This window comes from Stigmatopora argus, chromosome 6 (genome assembly GCF_051989625.1).
Source record: "Stigmatopora argus isolate UIUO_Sarg chromosome 6, RoL_Sarg_1.0, whole genome shotgun sequence".
Taxonomy (NCBI): domain Eukaryota; kingdom Metazoa; phylum Chordata; class Actinopteri; order Syngnathiformes; family Syngnathidae; genus Stigmatopora; species Stigmatopora argus.
In genome coordinates, this window is record NC_135392.1 from 1591171 (window position 1) to 1606518 (window position 15348).

The 15348-nt window shown below is 39.5% G+C and overlaps 1 protein-coding gene across 3 annotated transcripts in view; it reads left to right on the forward strand.

Moving 5' to 3' along the window:
- LOC144075333 (uncharacterized) overlaps nt 1-15348 on the forward strand; it is a 123842-nt gene that overhangs the window by 637 nt on the left and 107857 nt on the right. For all 3 annotated transcript variants that reach the window (XM_077602237.1, XM_077602238.1, XM_077602235.1), the window contains 2 exons: nt 4227-4306; nt 9312-9424. The gene's annotated coding sequence lies outside the window, so the exon portion shown is untranslated. The remainder of the gene's footprint in view (nt 1-4226; nt 4307-9311; nt 9425-15348) is intronic.

The window sequence follows — 15348 nt, forward strand, 5'->3', positions numbered from 1 at the left end:
TTTCGCTATTTTTTTATCTATCCTCCTTCTAATTTGGGTCAATGAATGTGCAGGTAAAAATCAATGTTATTGCATGCACCAAGACCTTGGTTTTCCATTTCCAAAAATTCCACGACACGTTCAATATTTTCCAACCGATCATCGGAGCCCTAAAATGTACACCATTTTGTCTATCTTTCGTTTGAGGTCATTATATAAATAGTTTTGCCAGATCAGCGCGTGCGTGGGCCCGACCGGGTATTACAAAAGACACACAGAAAAGGCAAAAAAAAAAAATAAAGAAAGAAGAAAATCCTGTGGCCAGCGTTCGGCGAGTGGAACTTTTCATTTCATTTTTCATTTTCATTATCTGTCCGCTGAAAGTATAAATGCCAGTAGGATTAGAGAAATCAGAAATTACATGGGCTCTTGGCTTTCCCCCGGCTGGCCGGGTGCTTATCCTCCCCCCCGCTTCGTCTCCTCCCTCCCCCCTGCCTGCCTCCCATGTGTCCCATTTAGCCGCCATCTTTTAACCATGCCCCCCCTACACGTTTTGAGCCAAGTTGTCGTCTTCTAACGTCCCGACCTCGCCGTCCCGCCGGCTGCGGGAATCCGACGTCCCCCGCTGGTCTTGGGCAATGAAAGAGAAGTGTCTCCGGAAGGGGGCCCTTAATCCCCCAAGATCTATTACAGATAGTAAAACTGGCCCCGGCGACAGAGATTAGGAGGGCGAAGATACTAGCGACATTGATCGGCCCTTGGGTCCCCGGGGGGCGCTTGTCAGTTTGCTCCTGTAATGGCGTTCCACTGGTAGACTATACTTTTAAATGCAGGTGTGTCGTTTATAGGAAGAGCTTGTCATTTTTTTTAAGACCAACCATATGTATACATGTGCATCCATATGTATGTCTATGTATATTTATGTATGTGTTTGTATATGTATATTTATGTATGTGTTTGTATATGTATATTTATGTATGTGTTTGTATAATATATATATATATATATATATATATATATATATATATATATATATATATATATATATATATATATATACACATATATACATATATACACACATACATATATACATATACACATATATATATACATATACATATATATACACATATATATATATGCACATATATATACATATATATATATATATATACATATATACACATATACACATATATATATATATATATATATACATATATATACATACATATTTATATATACATATATATATATATATACATATATATACATATATATACATATATATACATATATATATATATATACATATATATACATATATATACATATATATACATATATATATATATATATATATATATATATATATATATATATATATATATATATATACACATATATATACATATATACACACATGTATACATATATATATATACATATATCTATACATATATATATATATATATATACATACACATATATGCATATATATACATATATATACATTTATATATATTTATATGTATATATGTATATATATGTATATATATACATATATATATATATATATACATACACATATACATATATATATATATATATATATATACATATATACATACACATAGACATATATATACACACATATATACACATATACATATATATACACATACATATATACACATATACATATATACATATATATAATGGATGAATAAAGTTATCTAATCTGGGGGTGACCCAATTACTGTATTTTCTCGCATATAAGCCGCCTGCGCGTACAAGCCGTACCCCTAAAATTGCCATAAAATTGTTGAATTGTACAATTTCGCCCGTATAAGGAAAATCTGCTGATACCGAAGAGAAACAGTTGGATTATTACTATCATTATTTATAGATCATTTCAATTTTATTTCTTCATTCATTTTCTCAACTGCTCATCCTCACAAGGGTCGCGCAGGGTGCCGGAGCTAACTACGGTCACCCTGAACCAGGTTGTAGAATCTACCGATACCGAAGAAAAACAGTTGGATTGTTACGACCACCTATTTACGGATCCCTTTAAAAACATTTTTGATTATTTTTTTTCATTCATCTTCTGAACCGGAAAGGTCACAGGGGTGCTGGAGCCTATTCCACCTCACTACGGGCACCAGGCGGCGACATCCTGAATCGGTGGCCAGCCAATTGCAGGGCACAAGAAGACGGACAACCAATAACAGCTAGAGGCAATTCGCCATACAATTAGCTTAGCATGCATCTTTTTAGGATGTGGGGGGAAAACAGAGTCCCTGGAGAAAACCCACACGAGCCTGGGGAGAACATGCAAACTCCACTTAGCGAGAACCCACCTGGAATCGAACCCACGAGCCCAGAACTGTGAGCCCGACACGCCCAACCACTCCTCCACCGCGCCTGTTTTTGATTTCAGTCTTCCATATCAAACTAGTCGCAGCGATGGACGGTATCCTTCCATCTATCCACGGTATCGCTCGGAGGAACAAAGCACTCTTGGCTCTCACTGGATCGTACAAACTATAAAGGATTTGCAACAAGAGGCTCCCGCTACAAGGCCTTGGCTAATCACGCTATTGATCCGGTAATTGAGGCCATTTGAAGCTTTTTATCACAGCGGCTGGTATCAATGAATCGGAGGCCGGCGACTCCTCGGGGGAGTCGGCCGTCACCGCGCCGTGATTCTAGTATTCCGCCGCCAGAAATTCGGGGCAAACAAAGGATGGCGTACGAAGCAAATGACGCAACGGAAGAATGGAAAACCCCCGCACCATTGTGGACTAGCTTGTTAAATTTAGGACAATTATAATCCATTTCAGAAGCGGTTAAGAGCACTAAATGTTGCAAAACGTCCGCTTCGGAAATGAAAATTGAGAATTGCCGTGCCTTGGATTGGAAAATGAAAGACTTGAGTTTAAAAAAAAGACCTAATAAGAAATAACTCTGCTTACAGTGCCAAAAGCTAGCCAATGGAATTTTATTTTAATTTATACTCAAAGCTCAAGATGCATCGTGGCCAAAAGAAACAATTTTCAAAATTATATGCAATCAATTGACCGTATTTTCCATATTTGGAACAAAAAAATAATGATGACGGAATTGAGGGTACGGCTTATATGCGCACAAATTAGACGTGACATGCACGAAACTGCAAGGTGACAAAAACCAAACGCCATAACGCAAGACAATGCGGTTGATATGGTCATTTAGTTCAAAATAGAGGAAAGATAAACAGATAAAATGCTTAACAAAATTTATTTTGAAATCTATGAATGAAATTCAAGAACAAAAAAAATGTATCTTGAATAAAATGTGAAAAAACGTACTTGTGCCTGTCATTGGTTGCTCAGGGCGCTGCCATCTTACCTAGGGATGACAAACTAGACTGCTACTGACACACTTCCTGGTTGTACTGCTCACTTGACTTCCTTTTTGAATTTGTTTACCTCCAGGCCTTAGGAATGTGCCATCTAGCAATCAATTGGTACTTGGACGTTTCGTCGAAAGACGTTTGGTCCCCGGACGTTTGGTCGACCGGACGTTTGGCTGAACGGACGTTTGGTCGCCGGGTTGTTACTGTTGAAACCAGCTCTCAAAATTATAATCATGAGAGAGAGAGAGTGAGTATAATATCTAAATATGTAATATCAAAATATCAACAGTAAACTCTCTGTCATAATTTGACAGCAAGCGAACCCGGCGACCAAACGTCCGGTCGACCAAACGTCCGGTCGACCAAACGTCTTTCGACGAAACGTCCGGTCACACAATAAATTCATACAGTATCTCAGAAACACCACGTGCAATGATTTTTTCTTAAGATTTTCCCTTCAAAGTAACACATTTGTCCTCCCTATTAAAACCATGAACATGGAGGGGATAATTGTGAATCGGGGGCGGCTTATACGAGAGAAATTGTAAAAATCAACGATTTTAAGGCAATTTAAGGGTACGGCTTTTACGCAGAGACATCTTATATTGAGAAAATACTTTAACACATTTGTACTCCCTATTAAAACCATGAATATGGAGGTGATAATTGTGAATCAGGGGGTGGCTTATATGAGAGAAATTCTAAAATTCAAGCATTTTGAGGCAATTTTAAGGGTAAGGCTTATACTTGGAGGCGGTCATTATGCGAGAAAATATGCTAGTTGTTTTTGTCCAAGAAATTCAATCGTTTTAACCGGAAATGTTTTTTTTAATCTCTTGTGTAGGAAATTGAAACAACACATTTTTTTCCGACCGACTGAGAGATCAACGTCGTCATTGGACACAAAAAAGAAATCAGCAGCTGGTAAGTCGTCTATTCTGTTGTTCTTATTTTCCTCAAAACTGCTTTGACCAAGTGACAAATGATGTGTGGCCAATGAGCCGTTTTGTTTTGTTTTTTTACCTGAAACTGCCGTAAAATACAGCGTTTTTGATCTTGTGAAAACCGGCCTCGCCAGCCGCCATTTTCACTTTTCCGCGAGAATGACTAAAAGCCTTTCGCCGACGTTCGATAACCATTAAATTCATTTTCCAGTGCCCACTTAAATCACAAACACGTCTCCTCGCCCGCAAGTGTCAAAACGAGTGCGAACGGGCGACTTCATTAAAAACACGAGAAGCAAAGCGTGCATTTCAACGTCCCGATACCTATCAGCCTTTTAAAAAAAAAAATTCCGTTGTAATTTGCAAAGAGGGTGTGAGCTCGACTCCAACACACACCTCCTTGACAATAATTACACGGCGCCATGACAGGCGTGAACCCTGCAATCAGCTTCTAATTTACGACGCGACGCCCCGGATTGTGGGTTTAATTATTCCGTGTGCTTTGCACCGCATAATTGAGGGTCTCGGCGCCCCTGACTCGTATCGTTGTGTTGTTTAATGAGACATTAAAGAGTGAAGGAAGTGTGGGAGTAATATACCATGTGATGGCGCATGGAGGATTGTTGTTAATGTCGCTTGCGCTTGACTCCATTCCAGTGGTAAAGATGTTCGAGAAATCGCCGTTGTCCATCCGTGGGTCGCCACTTTGCAAGCTAGAGCGCCACGTTGTTCTTAAGCTTAGCATTAGTTTAGTTTACCGTATTTACTCGCATATAAGCCGGCCCACGCATAAGCCACACTCTTAAAATTGCATTAAAATCTTTGAATTGTAGAACTTCTCGCGTATAAGACGGCCCACGTATAAGCCACACTCTTAAAATTGGCTTAAAATTGTTGAATTGTAGAATTTCTCACGTATAAGCCGGCCCACGTATATGCCACACTTAAAATTGCCTTAAAATTGTTGAATTGTAGAATTTCTCGCGTATAAGCCGGCCCACGTATAAAGCACACTCTTAAAATTGCCTTAAAATTGTTGAATTGTAGAATTTCTCGCGTATAAGCCGGTTCACGTATAAGCCACACTCTTAAAATTGTTGAATTGTAGAATTTCTCACGTATAAGCCGGGCCACGTATATGCCACACTCTTAAAATTTCCTTAAAATTGTTGAATTGTAGAATTTCTCACGTATAAGCCGGCCCACGTATATGCCACACTCTTAAAATTGTCTTAAAATGGTTGAATTTTACAATTTCTCGCATATAAGCCAGCCCCTGATTCACAGTTTTCACCTCCATATTCATGGTTTTAATACAGAGTACAAATGTGTTACTTTGAAGGGAAAATCTGAAGAAAAATCATCGCACATGGTATTTCTGAGATACTGTATGAATCAAAAGCACATTATTTGAGTCAATATCATAAGGAATTAATTCATCCAGTAATGCTTGTTTTGTTACTGCAAAACTGAAAATAACCAACAAATAGTAAATGTTAATTTGCTGACATCTACTGGTGAAAAAGTATAGCAACGCTTTAAGTCGATACGTACGTTTGTTTTTCTTGAATTTAATTCATAGATGTCAAAATATATTTTTTAGCATTTTATCTGTTTAGCATTCGCTTGCGTCATGACGTCACGTGCCGACCTAACGGTGCCATTTTGTCATGACGTCACCTTGTGACGGTGCCGTCAATTTGCAGTTTTTGCATGTCGTCTTTTACGCGCATATAAGCCGTATCCTCGATTCAGTCATTTTTTTTCCCGACAAATGCGGCTTATATGCGAGTAAATACGGTACTTTAGTTTAGCATTTTTCAAGTTTACAAAACGTTTTTGAAAGGGAAGTAACATGCTCGTTTCCTTTTCTACTACACGTCATTTGTTTCAGCGTGTGTTAGCTAAAATCAAAACGTGAGTCATACATAGTTGATTTGCTGTTTGAGTTTTTTATTTCTTTGCAAGATTTAACTATTGGAAAAACACAGTGAGCTTCATTTTTGTACGAAACAAATGAAAGTGAACGGACATAAACCATTCGTTGACCAAATAAGATAGCATCTTTGTTTTGGTCCTGTAGTAACCATCAAATGCTGAGCTAAGCGAAACCTTTAGCAATTAAAGGACGACGTCGTGAGCTATTTGCATTTCAAATTCATCCCACGCTGGTGCTAATGGAGGGGTCACACCTGTTCCCCCAAGGTGGTGAAAGTTTTTTGATGGATCCGTGCCTGGCCACCTGGAACCCCAGCTTTTTCGACAGACCGAAATTCCTTCGCAGAATGTTTACCCGCACTTCTCTCATTTTTTTTTTTTTTTTTTTTTTTAAAAAGCTTCCTTGTTATTACCCTCACGTTGAAGCGCAAGCGGACCCGCGGCAATGCGATTGCGCCCCGAGTGTCACCGCCTTGAGCGATGGCGCGAGACCCTTTAAAAGCAACCGGCGCTAGCTTGCGCGCTCGCTCGCTTTAGCGCTCGCCTTTGCTTTTTGTTTCTGGATTTATGAAGCACTTTGGAGCTGCTTTGCAATTCTGAGGGCAGCGGCTTTTCGTGGGATGGACTTTCCCGGAGATCGGTTTACGTCGATGCCGAATTAGGACGTGTTACAGTTAAAGGAGAAAGCGGCGTCCGGAGAATGAAAACCTGTTTAACTTTTTGATTCGTCCCTTTTAAGAATGTGGGATTTTGGAATTCAGCATTTCGACCAAAAGAAATGATGGCCATTCATTATACGGCTTTTTAAAATAGCTCTTCTCTGGTCTTGGGTCAAATAAGTCACAATTTGTTATGTGGGGGTGCTTAGAATTCTAAAGAATTCAGGCTTGAAGTCAGGTTTATTGCAGTAACTTGGTTAGCCCTGGAAACGTTTATACTTGACAAAATGGCGGTTTCCATATAGCCAGTAATCCTTTCAAAATAAGGCATTGTAGGGATGTGCCGATACTAATTTCTTGACTTTGAATTGGACTTTTTTTAATTGTTCTAAAATGTGTTTAATATTATTAAAATTAGACGGATTTCGCGTACGGGAGAGAGAGAAAGAAATAATTTTTGCACGGCAACGCGCTCGTAACATAACATAAACAAATTTAAATGAACTTGGATTACGATGCAGACACACTCAAAAATAAGTTTAATCTAACCTTACACTCAACTTAATTCTAATTTCATATTAATTTTTTTATAAATGTCTTCTCCCGGGTTGGCTTTATTAGCCCCGCCTCCACCCTGACTTTCAGATGCAACCTATCGAGGGTTGTTTGCTTTTGTCTTCCCTTCAAAATATCCCCAAAATGATGCACACAAATGTCCTCACAATGACGCACGACCACTTGCCAACCAGAAGTAGTATAAACTCCTCTCGTATTAGCGATTGCTCCGCCATTTGCACTGACTAACTGGGAAAAAAAACACTGAAAAAATGCAGCGCTCCGCCCAGTGCTCGTAGAGACATTACACGAGGGAGTTGCAACGGGAAAGACATTGCCCATGATGTCCTTATGGCATTACTGTATGTACATATTCATTAACATGACTATAAATATGTTCATTAATGTGCTGTCCCTTATTAAAGAAATCAAACTCCTACTCATTGCGTCACGTAGACAGCCATCTTCGAATTCCAATTCCATTCGCCCCCCCCTCCCCCGCCCTCGTCGTCCCACCTCCCAAAACAATTTTCATCTCCCTCATTCTTTGCATTCCGAATTGTAAACAAATGTATTTCTAGCACCCCCTCTCCCCCCCTTTTAAAAGCCTCCCACTAGCTTTCGCCACAATCCAATTCATTACAAAGGCACTCTAAAGGAAAGCGGTCAAGTTGAATTAATTGTCTTTTGTTATGCTAAGCGGCCGCTATTTAACAGGAAATCCATTCAAAAGAAGTCGATGACTGATTGCTACAAAAAACACTGTAGCTTTAAAAAAAAAACTTGGGTATTCATTATTTTTCGTCGGATTTCACTCCGTCGACAGCCACCCACATACGACAGACGTGCAGATATGTCAAGAGTTGTCAACACGGGCCGCCATCACTCACTCCCAATTAACTATATAACCCGGCCCACCCTAATATGTCCTATACGTGCCCCCCCACTCCCCCCCGGGCTCTCATACATCAACGTTTGACCCACGAGTGAGCCTCGAAAAGGAAGTACCATCCATTATGGGCGCCACAAGGGGGTCGGTGGTAGTGAATTTTCATAAGGCTGATTTTTTTCTTTTTTTATCATTTTTTTTACCTTTTTCGGTTGCGAATCCCGCAAGCAAACCCGGTATTTTACCGCCGAGATTTGGAAGTGTAAATAAACGAGATGCGCGACTCGCCACGGAAGCCTATTTGCATTTTACGACACCGATAGATGTATCCTGGCTACTTTTCAAGGTAGTGCGCCATGTTGTTATTATCCAGATAAATTTGCTCTACGGGCTTGAAATGCGGAATAATTCCGCAGTGCAGAAATCAAGGAAATTACAGTCGTACCTCTACTTACGAAATTAATTGGTTGCAGAACTTTTTTCATAACTTTTGTCAAATTTGAAATATTATGATGATGAGTTAGACCAAAGGTTGTCAGACTCGGGTTGGTTCGCGGGCCGCATTAACGTCAACTTGATTTTATGTTGGCCAGACCATTTTAGATATAAATGTAGTTTTCTTTTTTACAAATGGATTAAAAGAACTGGATTAAAAACCCTGAATATTCCATTTTTTATAGATCTAAAAAGTGTTTATTTGAGCTTTTTTTCTTAGTAAGGGAAAATCTCTTTTAATCATTATGTTCCATATTAAAGTGGAAAACCGAACGTATTTTTATATATTTTTAGATTTTACAAAATTATTTTTGAACTAAAAACACAGAAAAAATAGATTGCAATTATTGATTTAAACGGGTGAAAATCAAAATATTTGCCTGTCTTCCATAATCTATTCATCCGTTCGCTGCTATGTTCATTCATTCATTGTTTGCCATCCCTCCCAGTTGAAATGGATTGGACATCACCGGCCAACAGTCATTTAAATGGACGGTTGAAGGATGAAAACTGCCTCAGGATTGGATGTCTATCATCGTCAATCACACTAACAGAGTTAAACGTGAGTACCTTTTGACACATTTTATTTTAAAATGAGTTTTGTTACACTAATGCTGTATTAGACTTAAAAAAAAAAATTCTGGCCTACTTCACCACATATATTTCCAAAACAATATTCATTCATTCATTCTGAATCGATAGCCAGCCAATCGCAGGGCCCAATGACACCAAGGACCAATCACACTCCTACCTAGGGACAATTTAGCATTAAATTAGCCTAGCATGCATGTTTTGGGGATGTGGAAGGAAACCGGAGAACCCCGGGAAAACTCACTCAAGCGGACATAGAAACTCCACACAGGAGTTCCGACTGGGGATCGAACCCACGACTGCAGAACTGCGAGTCTGACATGCAAACCACTTCCCACCAAACCACCTCCAAAACAATATTCTAAAATTAGTGAGCGAGGAAAGTTAGCATTAAAAAAAAGATGTTCAGTTTTGATATATTTTGACTGTATAAACTCCCGGCGTATTTCTCTGAAGCCGACGACACGCTTTATCAGGGGATGAGGAGTGGAAAGTTTTTCAGCGTTCGGCCCTTCGGCGCCCCTCCAAATCCTCCGAGGGAGAACTTTGCCAATTTCTATTCTGATTGGAAGCGAACCGGACCGAAGGGCTAAATCAACTAAGAAAAAAATAACGTTTGATCTCCCCACCAGCCCATTTTCATTCGCTGAGGAGTCAGGCTTAATCTGCGCATTTATTAAAATACGGGCGAAAAAAAAAATCCAAATTTTGACCAGAAGCCACTGACGAGCGACGTCTTGCAATTCCCTCCTGTTGCGAGTTTCTCGTCTTTTTTAACATCTCCATCTTGATCCTCTCCAGAGGCGCTCCGTTTTATCACCGTAACAAATGGATTCCGCTTCGTTTGAACCGCGTTGCCAATCCACAGGTTCATAAACGGCACCTTTTGGAAGGCGGATCCATTTTGTGTGGGTGTTAGCGTCTGTTGCGTAAAAGAAATTTGGGATTCCTTGTTATTACGAGCCTCGCCGTGATGACAAGTCGCCGCGCTCTTTTTCGACTCCACATCAAACTCTTTTTCACTAGTAGATGTCGGCAAATTAACATTTACTATTTGTTGGTTATTTTCTGTTTTGCAGTAAGAAATTAACCATTACTGGATTAATTAATTCCTTATGATATTGACCCTAATAAGTGCTTTTTGATTCATACAGTATCTCAGAAATACCACATGCGATGAATTTTCCTTCAAAGTAACACATTTTTACTCCCTATTAAAACCATGAATATGTAGGTGCAAATTGTGTATCAGCCGCCACGGCCTATATGCGAGAATTAGTAAAATTCAACGATTTAAAGGCAATTTTAAGGGTGCGGCTAATACATGGGGTGTCTTATATGCGGGAGTACTTATTTATTTGTCGTGTGTTATTGTTATTTGTGCACTTTGTGGTGAAACTTTAAATCTCATTATAATTGTATAATGACAATAAAAGCATTCAGTTCAAATACATCCTAAAAAGTACCGTTGCCCAACATTAGCATTTTAAGGGTGCGGCTTATATGCGAGAAAATACAATAGTTATTCATTTATTACTTATTTATTGATGATTTATTTGTCGGTGTGTTATTGGTGCACTTTGTGGTGAAGCTTTAGATCCCATTATAATTGTATTACAACAATAAAAGCATTCAGTTCGATTACATCCTGAAAAGTACCATTGCGCAACATTATCATTTTAAGGCCGTGGCTTATTCGCAAGAAAATACAGTACTTATTTATTGATGACTTATTTGTCGCTGTGTTATTGTTATTGGTGCACTTTGTGGTGAAGCTTTGAATCCCATTATAATTGTATTACAACAATAAAAGCATTCAGTTCAAATACATCCTGAAAAGTACCCTTGCGCAACATTAGCATTTTAGCGCCGTATCGGTACATCAGCGATCTTTCTTAAGGATAGCAATACCATCACGCTGGAAATTCCCCCCGACTTGAACCCTAGAGAGAACACGGCGCATTTTTAAATAATGCCACCGTGGTGCAGGTACTCGGATTTTCTCCAGGGGGCGGAATTGCGATCCCGCTCAATTGCTCAGCCGTGGACGGCTGCCATCTGGAAAACATGACTTGATGATGACGCTCACAGCTGTAGGGGGAATCGGTCGAGAGGTTGTTGGCTCTGTCGGGATGACATTCCGTCACAAGTTAATGGGGTGCCCTGGCAACCCGTGTCGCTGATTGGGGAAATGGACCCACGTTGTAACCCGCTTTTCCCTGACTCGGCTCTTGGGACTTGACCAAATTGCTTCCTCGTCTAAGTGAATATGTCCAACATGTCCCGTCGCGAGCAGCCAATTTGTCCTCATATTTGCGCACTTTTCCCATTCGGAATTTAACGAGCCAATGGAAGGACTCGGAATTGATTTGGTGTATTTTTTAATGTAATGGGTGTCTTGAGTCTCGGATGAAATCTTTTTGGGGAGGCTTTAACTCCTTGAGGTCCTAAAAATGGCCAATCAGGGGGCGGCTTATACGCGAGAAATTCTACAATTCAAACATTTTAAGGCAATTTTAAGAATGTGGCTTATACGCGGGTCGGCTTATATGCGAGTAAATAGGGTAAGGACCTTTTTAAATCTGGGTTGTCAATTATTTTCAGGTTGTAGTTTGTCTTTAAATTTACGTTGTCGTAGCGGTTGTAAACTAGCGTCTTTGTTTGGAAGCTAAATATTTTTTGAGGTTGCAATATGTCGGGTAATCTTCGAGTCGAGTGGGAAGGTGGCTGATTTTTTGGGTTAAATCAAACCCTAAAACACAGGTGTCAAAGTGGCGGCCCGGGGGCCAAATCTGGCCCGCCGCATCATTTTGTGCGGCCCGAGTAAGTCAATCATGAGTGGCAACTTTCTGTTTTAGGATCAAATTCAAATGAAGATTATAGATGTATATTATATTTCCTGATTTTCCCCTTTTTAAATCAATAATTGCAATTTTTTATCCATTTTTTTTCTTTTGGTGTTTTTTGGTCAAAAGGCATTTTGTAAAATCTAAAAATAAATATATAAAAATATTTTGGGTTTTCCACTTTAATATTGAATATAATTTAAAAAAATGATTAGATGTTTTCCCTTACTAAGAAAAAAAAGTTCAAACAAATAATAGCTTTGGTAGTTAAAACTGATAAGGAAGCACAATCTGACAATGATGCTTTTACCCCGAATGGCAGTCAATGTGCGTAATGCTAAGTCAATAACCAGCGCGCCAACTGTTGCGGCTGCAAAACAAAGAGCGGCTTGTATCGACAGCGCTACCCGTAGCGCTTTGCTAACTCTCCGCTAACGAGACAGAAAGGGACTCTCTTTCCTCCCCTTTTTTTGCATTCATCCGGCGTCCACGTCCCGGCTGGCTTTTCCTATGAAAAGAAACGTGTCTCTTTGTTGTGGCTCTCCACTGGAGATGTTTCTCCAAATGCTACGCTCAGAGGACATTTGAGGGTTTTTATCACAATCGCGCAGAAAGAAACTCCTTAAAATTCCATGCGAGGGACCGACTTTGCATCCTTGAAAAATAAGGACAGGAAGTGTTGTGTTTTTTCTGACAGCCTGTCCCCATTTAGCCATTCATTTACGTGTACCAGATCAGGGTCGTCAAATCAAAGTGGGTTCGATCCCCCCCTCCTTGTGAGGTTGTTCTGCCCGAATGGCACTTTGTAGCACCGTCGTACTGTACGTACAGAATTAAAGTCTTTCCTTTTTTTGACAAAGGTGCCGGAAAAACTGATTTTTCTGAGTTATGTCATTTTAAGTCACCTGGAAAATGCCCCCAAATCACCTAGAAGCAATAAATGAGTAAGAAGCACCCAGGAAAGTCCCTGAAAATCAATCGAAAATGACCCGGAATTACCTGCAAGTACACTAAAATTACGCACGGCAACACGCTAAGTCTTTGTAATAATTTGCTCTGTGGGGATACTTATAATTCTAAAGAATTCAGGCTTGAAGTCAGGTTTATTTCAGTAACTTAGTTAGCGCTGGAAACGTTTATACTTGACAGACAGGTGACAAAATGCCGGTTTCCATATAGCCAGGAATCCTTTCAAAATAAGGCATTGTAGGGATGTGCCGATGCTAACTTCTTGACTTTGGATTGGACTTTTTTTAATAGTACTTAAATATGTTTAATCTATCTTTCTGCACGGCAACGCGCTCGTAACATAACATAAACAAATTTAAATGAACTTGGATTACAAAGCAGACACTCAAAAATAAGTTTAATACACAAAAAATGCAACGCTCCGCCCAGTGCTCTTAGAGACATTACACCAAGGGTGTCAGACTCGCGGGCCGCGTTAACGTCAACTCGATTTCATGTGGGCTGGAACATTTTAGATATAATATTTAGATTTTTTTTTATTATAAATGGATTAAATGAACTTGATTAAAGGCCCTGAATATTCAGTTTTTTATAGATCTAAAACAATGTTTATTTTAGCTTTTTTAAAATCAATTTTTAGATTTTACAAAATGATTTTTGAACAAAAAACACCGAAAAAATGGATTAACAAACGACAATTATTGATTTAAAAGGGGGAAAATCAAGAAATTTAATATAGATCCATACTCCTCATTTTTATTTGATCCTAAAACAGAAAGTCGGCACTCACGATTTACTTTCCCGGGCCACACAAAATGATGCGGTGGGCCAGATTTGGCCCCCGGGCCGCCCACTTTGACACATGTGCATTACACCATGCTCGTATATCAAAATTTGTCTTGTATCTCAAGATAAATATTTGCCCAAAATTTTACTCGTATCTCAAATTGCTCGTATGTCGAGGTATTACTGTATATAATCATAGTTTCAACTTAGTCATCGATTTCATTTATGCAGAGGCCAACTGTCCCCAAAACGATTTTTATTGCCATAGTTAGGGAACGGCGCTAGTCTTGATAATTGAATAGCCTTTGACAAGATGCAATCATTTAATTAGAGCGTAAAAATCCAAGATAGCGGGTGTTTAAATCTATTTACCCTTCCACGCCCTGGCACCCGGCCCGTAACTGTCACACGGAAAAATATACGGACGTCCGTCCACGACGGCGGTAACAACTTTTAATTTGCCGCTGATAGGGTGACGCGTCCTTGCCGGCTGATTTACATAGCGCAAACATTCCAGGGGTGCTCAACGGACCCGTACCCGCACATTTCACTCAAATCCAGGTCTTGAACTCACGCATTTATCAAAGACACGTTAAAATAGTCTTTGAGTTTACCGTCCGCAAGATCTATGAGCATCGTTGGACTCTACTTAGCCACAAAGCTAACAGTAAAAATACATTTTGAAGGACACAAGTAACTTTTAATAGGCTCATTTTTGCCCTCAAGAGAGATCGAAGTACATTTTATGCTTGAGAAAAGATGTAAAGAAATTGGGTATTTGAGATATGACTGTTTTTTTGGTCTTAGTGTGTAACAATAAGCCAGCGGTTTCATAAAATCAGGGCTTTTCTTTGTGTTTGAGCTTATTCAAACAGGCTGTATGAATGATTTTCTGTATTTATACCTGGTGGTAAGAAATATTCTTTGTCTGTGGCAAAATATTCCGCATAAAATGCAACCGTCTTGGATGAAATTATTTGGTAGAGCTTGTACTTTTTGGTCTCCTGGTTTTGGGTGTTCTCCCCGCCGCTCTTGCGTGGGTTTTCTCCAGGTACAGTGGTAACTTGAGATATGAGCTTAATTCGTTCCGGGACTGAGCTCGTATGTCCATCTTCTCGTAACTCGAGCGAACGTTTCCCATTGAAATGAACTAAAAGCTCCAAATTTCCCGGACTTTTATAGTTTTTTGTTGGAGAACTTGTTAAGACCCTGACGGACTAACGTAGCTTCTTAAAGGGACAACGCATGTACATACAAACTCTTCTACACTCACACGTCGGCTCAGTGAAACTGC